The sequence below is a fragment of the Sciurus vulgaris genome (assembly GCF_902686455.1).
Source record: "Sciurus vulgaris genome assembly, chromosome: 9".
NCBI classification, from domain to species: domain Eukaryota; kingdom Metazoa; phylum Chordata; class Mammalia; order Rodentia; family Sciuridae; genus Sciurus; species Sciurus vulgaris.
This window is the reverse complement of record NC_136469.1, coordinates 115,758,484-115,771,154: the sequence shown is the minus strand read 5'-3', so window position 1 is coordinate 115,771,154 and position 12,671 is coordinate 115,758,484. Positions and strand designations below refer to the sequence as shown.

The 12,671-nt window shown below is 43.9% G+C and overlaps 1 pseudogene across 1 annotated transcript in view; it reads left to right on the top strand.

The window, feature by feature from the left end:
* Positions 1-6,019, top strand: part of LOC306669021 (NACHT and WD repeat domain-containing protein 2-like) — a 170,763-nt pseudogene extending 164,744 nt beyond the window's left edge. The window contains exon 7 of the transcript XR_013766764.1: positions 755-6,019. The product of XR_013766764.1 is annotated as an NACHT and WD repeat domain-containing protein 2-like (transcript). The remainder of the gene's footprint in view (positions 1-754) is intronic.
* The last annotated feature ends 6,652 nt before the right edge of the window (positions 6,020-12,671 follow it).

Below are 12,671 nucleotides of genomic sequence, written 5' to 3'. Positions count from 1 at the left end.
GTATAATTTTAGTACATAATATTTTTTAATTTTTTTTTATTTTTGCAGACTGCATTTTGATTCATTGTACATAAATGGGGTACATCTTTTCCTTTCTATGGTTGTGCACAATGTAGTGTCACACCATTCATGTAATCATACATGTTCATAGGGTGATGATGTCTGTCTCATCTCACCATTTTTCATACCCTCCTCCCTCTCATTTCCTTCTATGTAATCTAAAGTTCCCCCATTCTCTCACCTCCCACCCCCCACCCACATAATATTTTTATTGCATCCTAATTAATTGGAAGTTTGGTCATGCATGGATGGCATTATATGCTTTCGATTAATGAAAAGATTAATACAATGTGTACATGCTTAATTCAGTCATTAAATAAACACTAAGGGTCTACTAGATGTCAAAAACTGTGCTGGGAAATGGGGATGTGGTGATGAAAACCTGATCACATGGGGTACTCAGATTTACAGATTTATGAAATGCTTTATGATTTTAGAACACAGGCTAAATGCTGCCTTAGGACTGAATGATACCATTAGTACTCTTTACTACCTGAGAGTCTCACCTGTGGAATTTGGTGCATGAGTTCCATGACAGTGCCTTGGCCTTCCCAGAAAGTCCTTCCACTTTGTGCTTCTGGGCTATTTTTTGCATGATAGATGTTACCAGAAGTCTCAGCTCCAGAGAGAGGAAATGTAGGCTATGGCCATGTAGATACCTACCACCACCCTAAACTCGGCTTCTGTATTTTAGGCTTATGGCTGGCTACATGAAGAAACAGGACCAGAATCTGACCCAGTAGTCGTGGTGAGATTTCTGGGAACGACGGACATGAGTACAGACCTCAGGACCCTCCTTCTGAGTGTTGTGAACAGCTGGCGGTTAACTACCGGTGCCTGGTTCAAAGCTACCCTAAAAGATCCATGACCTCCGGGACTTATTTATAAACCTTTTGAATGAGTCTTCATTGCAGAGACCGCTGGTAATAATATTCGACGCCCTAGAGCAGCTCTCAGAGAATGAGGAGGCCAGGAAGCTCTGGTGGCTCCCAGCTCACCTTCCCCGCTTCGTGCGGATAGTTCTCTCCACACTGCCCACAAACACGGGATCCTGCAGAAACTTCGGTGCCTTATCCATGATGATGACAACTACATCGAGCTGATTCCCCGGGACAGGAAGATGTGCAGCCAGGTCCTCAAACACCAGCTGCTGCGGGTCAAAAGGAAGGTCACATCAGGCCAGCAGATTTATGTAAACAACGCGTTCTCCAAGTGCACTCTGCCCATGTTGTGAACCTGACCTTCAGGGAGGTGAGACATTGGAGATCCCACAAAGATGTCGATGAATCCTCCCTCTGTGTCACTGTTCATGAAAGCATAGAGCAGTTATTCTGGTCCTTGGAGAAGAAATGTGGCCAGAAACTGATCTCCAGGGCTCTCGGTTACATCACCATGGCCAAAATGGGTTTGAGCGAAATGGAACTGGAAGATGTGTTAGCTCTGGACAACAGTGTCATGAACGAGCTCAATGAGAACACCAGGCCTAGCAATCCCCTGAGAGTACCTTATCTGTACATTGCAAGGCTCAAGGAGGGTCTCAGTGGATATTTAATAGAAAGACACGTGAAGAACGTCACCCTCCTGGTCTGGGCTAACAGACACCTGCAACTCATAGCCCAGAAACTCTATCTGCAGGATGACAGCAACCTGCGTGAAATGCACACCATCTTGGCTGATTATTTTCTGGGGTTTGGTCAGGGGGCAGGAGGAAAGCTTTCTGCCTTGAAGACCCCTATTTGAATGGCTGCCTTGACTTGGAGAGCAGAAGCCTGCTGGAGGAAGAAAAGCACTTCATGGAACAGGCTTCCTTTGACAGGCAGGCCCTGATCAGCCCTGGGTTTTCCAGTGCAATCCCCTGGAGCCCGACATCTTTTTCGTCAATCACCGGAAAATGTCTGAGCTGTTGCACCACCTGACAAGGTGTGGAAAAACTGATGACCTGCTTTATGGCATCATCATGAACTTTAGCTGGCTTTACACTATGATCAAAATTGGCCAGTTTGACAAAGTGCTTTCAGACATCGAGCTGGCTTACAACTACTCCCAAGAGAAGGAGCTGAAGTTCTTGGCCAGCACCCTCCGCAGCATCAAAACCAAGGTTATTGCATTTCCTGGCTCCCTTTCAGCAGAGCTTCAACAGAGACTTCTGCCTGTCGTAAGCTCCCTGCCCAAACTTAGACACCTTCTTTTAGAATGTGACAAGGACGGGCCCAAATACTGCTCCATCGTGCCATTGCATTCATCCATGGATGTGACATACAGCCCCGAGCGTCTTCCCCTATCATCCAGTCACCTGCATGTCACGGAGATTCTGCCTACCTGCAACCCCAGCACTGTCCTCACAGCTCTGGAAAATGGTTCCATCAGCACATGGGATGTAGAAACTCGCCCAGCTACTCAGGCAAATCACCACAGCCCAGTCCGTCATCCTGGGCATGAAGCTCACCAGTGATGAAAAGTACCTTGGTGGTGGCTACAACAATAACACCTTGTTGATTTATGACAATGTCAATTCTTGTCTCCTGTCTGAAGTGGAAATCAAGGGACCAAGCATGGAAGTGGCTCCACCTACCTCAATGGATTCACACTGTCTGGTCAAACATGCCCTTGCCTGGCTCGAAGCAGCAAGGATTCACCGTCATCGATTTGCTCTATGGATGGCCCCTTTACCCAGTTCACTGCTGGTATGAGGTGACCTGTGTGCAGTGCTCCTTGGATGGGTATATCTTTCTGTGGGCAGTACCTGAACACACTACCATATTTCATTTAGGGAGTGGAGAAAAACTTTGTACCAGTGACATCTGAGGTTTTCAGGTGGATTTGTGAAGTTTCTTCTTATCTTGGACACAGCTCAAGAGATGGTTATGGTAGAACAGTGAGGGAAGTCTTTCTGTTTGAATAGCTGAGGATATTTCCAACCCCCAACTGACCGATGGACTTTGACTGCCGAAGAGAAGACAGCGAAGTGGTCAGCATTGAACTTTCAGAGGACCAAAGTGCAATTCTGATCTGCAAAGCTCTCAGCATTGAGCTTTTACCATACTGGTGTGTGGAAGGTGGCTGAAAAGTTCAGAGCCAAGCACAACGAACGCTTTGTATCGGCTGTGCTGTCCAAAAATGGAGACTGTATCATCGCGACCATGGAGATACTCCTGCGTGTTTTTTTGGAGGGCGGGATACCGGACAATGCATGGCAAGCCTACAGGAAATCTCAGGTACCATAGTTAAGTTGGTGAAATCTAGTCATCACAATATGCTACTGTCTTTATCCACCAGTGGTGTTCTTTCTATTTGGGATATAGACATAATCACAGCTATGTCCAACCTAGATAAGACTGGGAAACCCATCCAAAGTCTGGTGTTGCCTGCTAGAGGGGAAATAATCATTGACTCCCTGGACGGCTCTGATTGTGTTCATAAAGTGGAACTTCAGCATGGGTTCATTGGAAGCAGTATTTAAGCATGAAGGCATAGTGGAACACTGTGTGTTAACATCCGCTGGTGACATAATGGTGACATCAGATGACAAAAGCAGCCAGTAGTCTGGCACACCAGCAGTGGGGAAAACCTCTTCCGAATTAATGGGCAGAGAATCTCTCAGCTGCTGATCACACACAATGACAGTTTGTGGTCTCCCTCTGTGGAGGAGAATGCCTCCAGGGTTTGGAGACTGGCCACAGGCCACAGGGTCTGCAACATTCTGACCACTTTGCAAAACGCCTTTATTACCTCCGCAAATACCTTCGTGGTGGGAATGACTAAAAGCAAAGTGTTGGCAGTCAGCCTGTGGACAGGAAGTATCACCAAGAAGTTTTGCTGCGAAGATGAACCAACATTTGTGAATTTTAAACTGATCCCCGACTGTCCAGACATCATCGTGTTCATCACATCAGCGGAGACGGTGAACATCTGGAGTCTGACAGATGAAGTGATCTGTCGCCGCGTCCACGTTCCAAACAACTTCTTGAAAAATCGGAGGACTTTGAAATTTCTCCCAATGGAAAGTTAGGCATTATATCTAGGGGAGATGAAAATATCAACGTGCTAGATTTACACAGTGGTAAGGTTACGGGTAGTTCATGCCTCCGGGGTCATCTGGCGTCAGAGGCTGTCTCGGGATGGTCGCTACCTGGTCTACATTTGCTTCCGAAATGGGGAGAAGAGGAAGAAAATGGCGCAATATCCAGCTTAATTGTAATGAGACTGGCTGATGGCAAAAATATCGGTGCTGTTCCCTTTACAAAACGCCAACTTTCCTGGCACTCTCTCAGAGGCACCTGAACATCATCGTGGGTTTTGATGATGGAGTATCGGGATATACACTGTAGTGGACCGCTGTAGACGCTGCACTGAAAATCAAAATCGCCACTTCCAATAGCAGGGCAGATTTTCAACAATGCAACCCAGACATCCAGGCCAAAGTCTAACAGTTACTGTTTTTAAAGTATCTGTGGATTGCTTATGGAGAGAGTCCACTGAGGTCTTTGCAAGAGACAGCCCATCACAGTCCAGTGACTCCTCAGAGTCCAATGAAGCAACACCCTCCAAGAAGCACAAACTCTTGCTATGCCCTAGAATCCAGGGGTCACAGCTATGCCCCTGATAACTCTGACAAATGTCTCTCCCTCCCAGTGGAAATACATGATCCACACACAGAAGAAAAGACAGTCCATCTTCTATATCTCAAGGGATAACCTACTCCTTTCTTAAGAGACAGGAAAGATGCTGGCATTTCAGTGTCTTATTAACATGCGCATGAAACAGAGGTGTGAGATTGGTTTTGGGCGCCACCTTTTTGTCAAAGTGTATCCAGAATGGAGGGACGACAAAATTTCTAGAAGTGGGATTTAAATCACTATTTCATCTGGAAGAGAGAGGATAAAAGGTTTTAAATAAGCTGTGTGGTAAGAAGTATCATAATTCATTCCATTGGTTCAGATGAGAGGGACTAGAGTTATATAAATCATTTGGACTGAAATTAGTTCTACAAAGTCAAGTTGAAATCATGAAGACAAAGAACTGTTTAACTCCAAATGTGTGAAACACAGCCTTAATCTCTCTTTACATTTTCCGATCCTGACAACTGTGTAAACCTAGTCTGCAGATGAAAGGTCTAAAGGTGCAAAATCATGTAACAAATATGCCCAGGTGTATTCTCAGATTCCCAAGAGACACAACATAAAATATGAGACTGCAAACTGGACTGGGACCAGAACTAACTACCACTATCACAGGGCTACTGAACAGGGGGAGTCAGTCTTGAACAAAATACAGTTCCAACAATTGCATGCAAGGGTTTCTCTGTAATGGAGTATATGATTTTTAAGCTACTTATTTCTGAGTTGCAATAGAACACTTAATAAGAATCACCATCTTTTCACATCTTTTTTGAAATGCATATTTGTGCTGAGTCTAAAGGAGAATTACAGAAAGGGCATTACAAATTTGGTCAAAACACCTATTTGTTCCTATTGTCATACTAACAAGAATCTGTACTACTCAGTCAGTTACATGGAAGCATAAATTATTTCCTAAATCCCTGCAGTATATCTTTAATAGAAAGCAAGCTTTGTTAACATGCCATCTCTGAAACACGGATGACATTTGCCTTACTCTCACTCCTCTTCTTTCCTGTGATAAACGCAGATAGATGACCAAATACTCTGGGACAAACTGAATATGCCTGTCTTTGTGCTAAAATACTCCATAAATCTTAAGGGTGTCCAAAGGTTCTCTATTGTCCCTTGTTTGTAACCACTTTCTTATACACACCGTATGTATGCTTCTTTATCTGTTACACTTCCAGACTGAGAAATCTTCTGAACCTTTTATAGTCTTACCATTTCAAAGCAGAAGCTGGGAAATGGTATTAAATATTTTTTAAACTCTACTGCACATATTTAAAAAACAAAATCTCAGAAGATGAAAGTGATATATTTCCTTCCATATATATCGTACACATGGCATGTCCTTGGATAACTTTCAAGGGGTCAGTAGAGGTGGTCCAGTAAGGGTTTTCTTTGAACAGTGAAACAAGGAACTGACCTGTTTCCGGTGAAGCTCTACCATGAGCTCACCGTGGACACCTAGCAAGATCTTTAACCTCACAGTGTGTTGCTTTTGTGAACTGCAAAATAAAGTCATGGGTTCTGCTGAAGCCCTATTAGGATATTGGAATAATAATGTCTGGAAAAAAAAGGAGAGACAACTTGATTGTTGATGCAAATGGGGAAAAAAAGTGACCTAACCTATAGAGAATCTAGTCAACTGTATTTCACTTTGGAAAGCAGTTTAACATGTAAGCATTCAAAGATATGATTCAGATATGAACACCACATTCCATGGTGAAAGATTTTTTTCCTCTACATTGCTCCTAGATTAGCTTCCAGCCAGGGAGGTGGTAGCCCAGAGAGGGACTCAGAACCACATAAGGATCACCTGGAAGTAGATTGTAAAAGTCAACTGTATGCTTTTAGCTCTTCAGGCAATGCATTATTATTGCTGTCACTATCAGTTGGACCTCCATACCATACATTTCTAAGAATTAAAATGCCTAGATGGATTAAATGTAGTGTGTGAATGTTCTATGTAAAAGCCAATAGAGTATAACCAGTGACTTGAATGACTTTTCCTAACTTGTTTGCAACTGATAGCTCATATTGAATGTTTTTATGTAAACTTTGTATTGTTGGGAAGAATTACCCAATCAGAGATTTATATTTCATAAATGTTACATTTAGTTAAATTTTGTTACAGAGTTGTTACACTAGAAAATTATTTCAGTCTTCAAACAATATACAGTCTTGTGTATGTATCGTTTGTATGAATAAAAGATAAAACCACTTAGATTTGTGTGCAATTGGTTTTTCTGTCCATCTTTGGCAAAAGTGATTGGAGATCTCAAGTAATAGTTGTTCTTGCTTACTGAGTGCTTGTAATAAGTGCACCTAGGTACTTTTCTCAGAGTTTTTCAGGTTCTAAGCTCTGCAGTCTTCACAACAGATTTATGAGTAGATACTGTTAGTGCTTCATATTTACAGATGTGGAAACCCAGAAACAAAGGGGCAGGGAGAATGCTGAACAAGATTTCAGTGTACCATCACTGTGTTTTTATTCAGTTTCTCAAAGCACATCCAAACATGCAATTTAGTGCACAGTAAGCACTTACTGACAGTGACCTCTAAGATATTTTCTAACTTATAAATGAGAGATTAATCTTGGTCTCTTAAAGATCACTCAAATTTGCTGTCAACACCCAGGTTTTTCAGCTGTACAGAAATTGTTGATGAATTTATTCAAATATTTGTTTGGCCATGCATTTTACTAGGAACACAGGATAAAAAAAAAAAATACTTATGACTTCTTCTAGGATTTCAGTCTTAAAAAGAAAACAGGAAGCAAGTGTACGTGTGCTTGTGAGAGGGCAGTATGCAGGCAGGTGAGCTTCCCTCTGGGGCTCCAAATGGAAGCGGCAAGATGACAACCAAGAAGTCCCAACATGTAAATCCCTCCAGGTGAGAGAGCAGGGCCAGGGAAATCCTTCCCAGAATCCCTTACAGCTCAGGTCTGAGAATCCCCACATCAAACAACAACAAAATTAACTGGGCAGCACTGGAGAGTTAAAGTGATAAGTAGGCAAATAATCAGATATAACCTGTATCTACTCATCAGGAATAATCATTCTCAAGGAAATTTAAAAGATTAATGGAAGAAATTAGCTGTGGGTTTATTGCCCTCATCTACATTTGGCTGAGACTAACCTCTGTTAAAGTTTATCCCCACTGAAAACTTTTCCATTGATAATACCAGGGAATTCCTTCTTGGATTCTAAGCTATGTCTTTTAGATTGAAAACTACACCCTCTTCCAGTTCTCAGAGAAAATGTGGAGACGTTATCGTCAATACTGTCATGAAGTATTTTATATACATGGAGTTTGTATTTAAAGAGCTTCTTTCCTAGAGTTAAGACTATTACACATACTGCATATTTTCTATGTCTAAGGTGTTAATGTGCTAGGATGATTTGAAAATAGTCCTTCTGTCCAAAATCCTACAATCAAAAATAGACATAACTAAACCAGATACAAGTCTGTGACAAAAAGTTGTTAATAAAAGGGAAAGCTGGGTGCTAAGGATCTACACAGGGGAGTAATTAGCGCTAGCTGGGAATCAAAAAGAATGAACAGGAGGAATAGGCAGCTGAGGCTTGAAAAGTAAGTAGGACTTAGCTGTCATGTCAGGTATTTCAAGCAAAGGAAACTGAGAAAAAAAATGGAGTCGAAGCATATTTGAATGACGTTAAGTGCTATGCTGGGATTTTAGACTCATTAAGTAGTTGGTAGGGAGTAGTTGAAATGTTTTGAGAAGAGGAGTGGCTTTGGAATGGTATTTGGGATGAATGACAGGCAGTGTTTTTGTCAGATGGATTAGAGGTGGAAAGCTCAGCAGCCCAGAGATCCATAAAGACTATTGCAAGGATCTAAGCTAAAAAGCATAAGAATTTGATAGGACAGTGGCCGTGATCATGCTAAAAGAAGCAGCAATTTAGAGTAATTTTGGGATTAACTGGTAGAGGTGGGTGATGAAGGAACGGGAACCCCTCAATTCCACTTCCAATTTAAATTAGGTAGATGGTAGAGTACAAATGTGAAGTGAATAGGAAACAAAATGCTAAGAAACTTAAACCAAACTTGGGCCTGGACTGTTCAAAGATAAGGCATTCATGCAGGCAGTTGGAAACATGCCATTTATCCCATGAAGAAACCTGAGGTAAAGAATCCAATCAGTCACATCTTTTTAAGGAGCCCCTACTACAGTGCCCCAGTAAGGCATAGGATGTTGTTGCTGTTATAATGTAAGCTGATACCATAACATTTTTAACAAGTTATTTTTAGAGCTACTTGACAAATTTGGAACTATATTGACAGATCTACTCAAACTAACTTTCCTATTATCTTCCCTAACTTATTAGTTGGAACTATTTGTATGCAATGAAAACATGAACAACTTAAAAAACTAAGTAAATCATGGTATTTCCATTCCAACATGCATCGGGAAAACCACCGTTTTTCTCTGTATCCTCGTCCCAGGGCCCCTTCAGGATCTCCAGTTGGCATTCTCAGTGACTTGCATAAGATGAATTACATTTGTATAAACATACAGAATTTGGCTTTGGTGTGTCGACTTGACAAATTAGATGCACCGTTTAATCGAGGTCACAAATAACTGCACCTCTGTCTACACAGCATGTCAGCCTGTACTACACGAGGCAACTAGGGCTACCCAGAGCAGTGGTTCTCAAACGACCCCAGATACCACCATTTCTGATATATATATTAGATGAGGGCCCCCAAAATTTGTGTTTTTACTGAATCAGATTAATGGTCATTCTGCTATTCTGAGAACTACACTTTAAAAACCCAAGACAAGACAAATACCAACGTGTTTTTTGGTCAGAATATCTAATTGATGAACGTACCATATTCTGTGGATGTTACCAAGGCACCAGCTAGGACCTGGGACACAAGAGTCGTTTATTGTGGCCCAAGGGCTTTATCAGAAAATAACATAAAACAACAAATAACTTCCCTTATAAAGCTACCATTTGTAAGTGCGCCGCTTCGAGGACACTGAGGAAAAAAAAAAAAAAAAGACTCCTCCCATAGGGCGGGGCATTTGCCGGCCGAAGCCGTGAAACTTGTGGTTGGGAGGTCCCCGAGGAGGTTTTAAACATAATTCACAAAACGGCTTTAGGGAATTGTCTTCCATCGCAGCACCAGGTTCGCATTCTTCCTGTGGGCGTGAATGCAGCTGGAACCACTAAAGCAGGCAGATTGGAAAAACAAGGGCAGTTAAGTCCATCTCTAAATAGGACTCTGTCCAGTTGCTTCTCCAACATCCGGTTTTATCCTGTCTCTCTGGATGGGTTAAGGGGAAGCGAGAAGGAGGGAAGCTAGATGGCGCAATTGCTTAATACATTCTCCTTGCAAGCCTCACAATCGCTTTGGAGGGCAAGTGGAAAGAGAATTTTCGGAAAAGGGGATCAGTTCTCCACCCACGGTAGATATATGGACTGCAACAACCTCGAGAGGTCGTTAGGTGGATGGAGTGTTGCACAGAACGTCCTAGTACCATCACCACCACTACCCCGCAACGAAAAGAGGGGAGCGGGGGCGGGAACCAGGGGTTCACTGACCTCCCACTATGACCTCTGGGGAGCAGGCGAGTGTGCGCAGCTTTCCTGGTAATTGTCGTGTTAGTGTCTTCGCTGTTTCTCAGGTCATCTAGCCATAAAGGCAGGGGATGGATAAGCGTGCACACAGGACTAAATAGCTGATGCCAAAGCTGAGAAAGAAACCGTAAAACGCCAAGTATAACGAAGGTGAAGGGTACAAACTTATTTGACTGGAGGTGCATCTACCTATCCACAAACCCCTGCTTAAGTCACCGATCATCGGAAGCTCCCTTCTCCCTACAGCACAATAAAAAGTAGGCACCAAAAAGTTTTCCAGGACGGCCGCAGCTGGCACCCACGCTGGGTGTCGGCGCTGAGACTCAGCTGCTGGATTTTCTGCTCCTTTGCGCCGGGATGGCCAGCCCCGGCTCCGGGGAGGTCTGGCGTCTGGCTCCGGCGGTGGCGCCGCGGTCCCCCGGGAGCCCGCGGCGAGGGGCGCGCAGGTAAAGGGTTACGCGTGCGGGGAAGGTTCGCCCCGGGCCGGGCCACGTGACGCGCCGGCCAATGACGGTGCCGGAGCGGCCGCTCGAGCGCCGCGGGCTCCGGGCGCCTCTGAGCCGCTCGCGTTTTTCGGCGCGGCCGCCCGAGGCCCGCGAAGCCATGGGCGCCACGACCCCAGAACCGCCGACGCCGCCGCCGGGCCCCAGGTAGGGACCGTCGCCGGCCCGCGCGCCGGGCGCTGCTGCGGGAGCGCGAGCGCCGGACTCTTGCGGACTTGGCTTTGGGGCAAGATCTCCCCGACTTTCCCCGGGGTCCTTCTAATTCCTGATTTCTTTTGCCCTGGGGTGGGGGGAGGAGGGGGCTTGAGTTTGCATTTTGAAGACTTGGGGTGGGGGGGATCGCAATCTAACAAAGGCGCGGGGAGAGCGGCAGAACCGGGGGCGGGAGGACTTTCACAAATTCCCAAAACTAAAGAGCAAGATGTTTGTAAAGCTTAGCATCTAAATGGCTGTAGGAATTTTTTTTTTTAAGTTAAATCCCTAATTAATGAACTTTCAACAGTGCCTGAGAACTCGGAAAAACTGCAAGAGATTTCCCCTTATTTCTATGGTCCCCTTCCCCCCTATTTAAGCATCTGAGTAGTTTTTAATAAAACGGAAATGGAATTTGACCGCCGCCACTGTTTCTTTGAAATGTCCTTGGGTCCCAGAATTTGCCCCGCCTTGGGGTGCTGGCGCCTTTTGTGGGTGAGCAGGGGTGGACGGAAGAGGATGAGGCGCTACATGGAAGCACCTAGTGCGACGAGGGTGTCAGGTGCAAACGGTTAAATGGTCACAGACTTCTAAATATTTAATAATTGGGCAAGTATTGCCCAGGTGGATCACTTGGGTCCCTTTGACCTTGGCGGCCCGGGTGAGGTGAGATTTTCACAAAACCACCATGAAAGAATTTTTGCTGTAACAGGAGGAAGATCAATCTGCAACCCCCGCCCCCGCTCCGGTGCCGTAATTAACATTAAAATAAAAATAAAAACTCCCTTTGGTGACTTAGTACCATCTATTTTCTGTCCGGGTATAGCTGTTTACCCAATCTAGAGGAAGTCTGTGGAGGAGGTAAAGGTAAATAGGGTGTTTATTTTTTCCTGAAGTAAATATGGGAGAGAATAACTGATGGTGCTTCTCACCATGGCTTGTGGATGTCCTGGGTGGTTGTAACCAATCTATTGTGAGAAATAATCGCTGAGAAAAGAAACATTTGAGAGTCGAATGAGAAAGAAATAGAAGTGGGTGCTGTTTTTAAAGCTAATGCATTCGGTGTTTGCTGAGGTTTTTCTCCTGTTTAATCTTCTAGCTATTACTATTACAAGAAGGATTTGTTGGGTTTTTTTTTTTTTTTTTTTAACTCTTTTAAAGACAACAGTTAAAACCTTCTCAATCTAAATGCCAGTGTCTATAGAAGACCTTCGGCGAAATCACTGTCCTGAGATGGATAAATGAAACAATAATTTGAAGCTGTAAAGGTAAAGAGGAGGACTGAGGATGTAGGACTGAGGATGTAACTCAGTAGCAGAGCACTTGGCTAGCATGCATGAGGCCCTGGCTTTAATCCCCTGCACTGAAAATAAATAAAAAAGTTGTAGAAATTCCGGGTTATTTGTTTCTCTGAAGTGTAAGAAGTCAGTTAATACCAAGCTACACTGGTCACTGGGAGGAATGGAGCAGATAGTGACACAGGAAGGGGAGGTGTGGCTTCTTTCTCTTCCTCACCCACTCTGTCCATCCTCCCATCTTACTCCTTCATTTATTCTGTAATCATGAAATAAGTGTCTGTCTCAAACCCCACCCTGGCCCTCATTGTCAGTAGTTCTAAGATTTAGCTATCTAATGATATCTAAAGATAAATATGACCAATCTTAACTATATTCCAAAGACATTTT